At 31.7% G+C, this 4199-nt stretch overlaps 1 long non-coding RNA gene across 1 annotated transcript; it reads left to right on the top strand.

The window, feature by feature from the left end:
* Window positions 1-1427: 1427 nt before the first annotated feature.
* On the top strand, window positions 1428-3537 carry LOC123887566. Its single transcript, XR_006801581.1, has 3 exons — window positions 1428-1708; window positions 1950-2054; window positions 3184-3537. It is a non-coding gene; the product is annotated as an uncharacterized LOC123887566 (long non-coding RNA).
* Window positions 3538-4199: the final 662 nt, after the last annotated feature.

Consider the following 4199-nt stretch of genomic DNA (forward strand, 5'->3'; position numbering starts at 1 on the left):
CATACAAAAAAAAAAACCTTTAATGCACTTTTGATCCCCTATTTTGAAAAATCTGAACTTTTGATCCCCTATTTTAAAAGTCATCTTTTTTATTCCCCTATTTTGATAAATCTGAACTTTTGATCCCCCTATTTTTGAAGGTGTGAAAACACAAGAAGGGGGGGTTGAATTGTGTTTTAGCCAAGTTAAAACTTTTTCAAAGTTCTTAACTTAACTAAGTTAGCAGCGGATAAGTAACACAAATAATAATGAGATAAGAGAGAGAGAAAGCACACAAGCAATTTATACTGGTTCCTCTCACAAAACGAGAGTAGTCCAGTCCCCTTGCACTTCCAAGGGATTTCACTATAATCGCACAAGATTACAAATGCTCAAGCACACAAGCAAGAGACTTCACAACAGTGCTCAAGCACACACTACAACATTTGTAGTCTCTGGCAACACTATTTTACGCAACCCATGACAATTGTTGCCTAAAAATAGTATAGGCGACAATTTATGCATGTTACTGGGTGTTTTTTTGCCACACCATAAAACTGTTCCCTAAAATATAATAGGGGACAATTTTCAACTGTAACTAGGGAACTTTTTAGGCAATAGCTATTAAATGTCGCCTTAGCCATATGAGGGAACAATTTTCAAAGGTTGCGTTATTTTTAACAAAAGACTACGTTTTCCAATTGTTGCAAATAAAAAAGATATTTTTTTATTTATTTTGATATCCCTTCAAATATAATTAATAAATAATTTAATAATAATAATCATTATATTTTTTTTATAAGAATGATCATTATATTTTGTTATTATATATTGTGATTTTTTTTATGGGTCTACTATTGTGATTTCTTTTTTTGTTACTTATTATTATTATTTTATTTTATTTGTTATTATTTTTAATTAATTAATTAATTATTAATATATATATATATATATATATATATATATATAACGCTTTAACGAATACAAATTTTATAAAATTCACCGTTGGATTGAAAACTTATATCGTATAGATCATCCATGTTAAGTTTTACAAAAATCTAAAATCGTTTGACATGTTATTGAGACCGGTCAAGATTAATGGTTTATGCGCTTCTATCGAATACCGTTAATCTTGATTTATCTCAATAACATATCAAACGATTTTAAATTTTTATAAAACTTAACATAGATGATCTATAAAATATAAACTTTCAATCCAACGGTGGATTTTGTAAAATTTGTATTTCGTTGAAGCGTTATTGAGCGGTGTAACATTACTCAAATGTTACACCGCTGTAATTTGATCCTTTCTTATATATATATATGGCATTTACCTATGTAAAAAAAAAAAAAAAACCAGTTCCACTTTTACCTATGTAAAAAAAAAAAAATCTTGTTTTCCTTTTTCCTAATTAACTTTCTTTTTATTTTCCGTCAAATTTTTTTGAATTGAAGCAATCAACCTTTTAGTTAAAATAGCCAAAAAAAACCCTAGATACTACACCTCGCCTCCATTTTTTTTGTCTCCTTCCTTCTCCGCTTCACACCTCGCCTCCATCCTTCAATCTACTTCTCACACCACTGCTTATCTCTCTCTCTGCTTCTTCTATTTCAAACAAATCGAACACTGACACACCGCGACGGTCGTTCCGAAGATGAATTTTAACTACATCGCTAGAAGCTCTGCGAATACGGTGAGAAACTCAATAGTTCCAAAATCAAATCTCAGGTCATTGTCACCTCTATAATTTCAATGTCTCTTTGTTTTTTATTTAGTGTTTTAGATTAAGTTTTCTTTCAATTAGGGTTTTGAACTGTCGTTTTACTCTCTCTCTGTTTTTTATTTTAAAGAAACACTCAGATCTTTAGGGATTTTGTGTGTGTTGATGTGAAGAAACACCTAATTACTTGATCTTCTACTTTACACAAGAAATTTTTTTGGCAACTAATGAACCCTTTTTATCGTGTAGACCAAGAGAAGCTCTGTGTTTGCTATCCGGGACTCCATTGTTTCATTCATTTTGGGGAAATTTTGGTGTTTGATTTGGTGCTAAAAGCTTATTCCTATGTGGAAGGTGGGTGGTTACTTTTATCTTAACTCTATAAGGGTATTTATTTATTTGATTATTTGATAATTGGCTAATCAAAGTCTTGCTTATCTATATGGTAATGAAAATACCTAATTCAAGAATCCATTTTGTAACACAAATGGTGTCAATGAACTAAAGTGGAAGTGTTAGTCCTCTCCTCATACAGTAGACATAGCATATGATGTTTAAAACATGATTCAGAAGTTTGAAAGAGTAATTACTAAGGTTTAAGTTAGCTAGATTTGGAAATTAGCTTCAAATTGTTTTAGCCAAGGCAAAGTAATAGCACTCCTTCCTTTGCAAAAGTTATAACAACGTAACAATAGTTTTAAGTTGGCATATAAACAACCTGCATATTCCTAATTTTGTGTAATAGTTTACAATAATTTGGTTTCATTGCTAGTAATTAATAGGAGGTTATTAATATGAAGGTACTGAATTTGTGCTAGATTATGCAAATATCAATCTGAATGAAACTATTGGTTTATTAAGGTTTGTGTTTTTGCTCATGTTGCTTCTATAATTTTTTCTGGTTTTTTCAACCTGCTATGTTGTGATTTTGGAATTGTTTGTGGTGGTTCTGCAGCAGCAGCAGCTTTGATTTTTTTTCCTAGTTTTTCCCTTTGGTTGGGTCTGTTTTTGTTGCTATTTCCTTTTTTCATTTCATTGTTTTGGTTCTGTTATTTGTACCTGGGACTTTTGTTTGTTTATTGTCTGTTCGGGTGCTGGTTTTTGAGGCTTGTACCTGGGGCTTGTAGCAAAAGTCGTTTTGGTTTTTTTAAGACTTGTGGTTTTCTTTTGTAGTTTTGTTGGCTTACTGCCAGCGCAATGTTCATGTAATCTTTCGCAGTCCTCTGGATACATCTTGTGAATGGAGTTAGGCATAACTAGTAGTAGGTGTTCTTGCTTAAAATATGATATATGATTTAACTAATGAACATTACGGTCATGAGCAAATGCATCAATTATTGGGGAAATTAATTCAATTGGATTTGAAAACATAAACATAGTCTTTAAGTTGGTTTGTGGTAGCATATGCCATCTTTGATTGATGTAGTTTTGGGCCTTTATTATGTTTTTGTTCAACTATTGATTAATTAAGTTGGTGTATCAGGTTTTACATAGGAGCATTACAGTGAAAAGGGATTAGGATCAAAGAAGGCATGTCACAGGTGCTTCTTCATATGATTATGCAGCCAAGATAGTGGGGGTATTGAATGGAAATTTTTACTATTTTACACCAAGATTGTGCCAATTTTAGTTGTATACTTGTATTTATGGTTGAGTAAATATTGTCTTAACTTGTATATGAGAAGTCATGGGAGCAGTAACCATGACTTTAGGTTTTTTTTATAGTAGTAGTACATGTTCCTACTTTTTAGTACCTATAGAAAGGATGTACTCTACTATTCATTTATTTATGTAAAACTGCAATCATTTGAATAAAGGAGTTCATGTATTTGCCTCACTTGTATTCCAAATATAAATTGAATGTTAAATTTGGTTATAATCATAGCAAAATTATTGTCTATTATAAACATAAATGTTTAAACTGTTGTCCATAAGTTATGGCAACTGTTAAGAAGTGTTGCCTATACGTAATGAGGACACTAGAAAACTGTTACCTTTGCTTATTCTTTTGGCGACAGTTATGAACTGTAAATACAAATGGCAACACGTAAAAAATGTCGCCTAAAGTTTGCAGACAAACTGTTCCCTATTCTGGATAGCTTAGGCGACAGTTTTTGAAAGTGTGGCTAAAAAGCGCGAAAACTGTAACCTAAAACAATAAGTAACGCTCGCTTACAAAACGGGTGAAAACTGTTCCCTATACCTTTTGGTTACAGTTTTGACGGTTTAGGCTACACTTTCCAATTGTTGCCAAAAAGCAAAAATGTTGTAGTGACACAAGCTTAAGACTTCTCACTTAAGCACACAAGCTTAAGTTTTCTCACTTAAGCACACAAGCTTAAGTTTTCTCAAGTACCAGAGATAATAAAGTAGTTGAAAGTATACAACTGCTCTTAAGAGAATCTTAAAGAGCAAATACAATGAATACAAAGTATTTGGACTAAGAGTGCAAAAACACTAGTTCAGAGGTTCAAAGCTTGTATACAAAATTCAGAGTTT

The sequence above is a fragment of the Trifolium pratense genome, linkage group LG5, assembly GCF_020283565.1.
Source record: "Trifolium pratense cultivar HEN17-A07 linkage group LG5, ARS_RC_1.1, whole genome shotgun sequence".
Classification (NCBI taxonomy): Eukaryota; Viridiplantae; Streptophyta; class Magnoliopsida; order Fabales; family Fabaceae; genus Trifolium; species Trifolium pratense.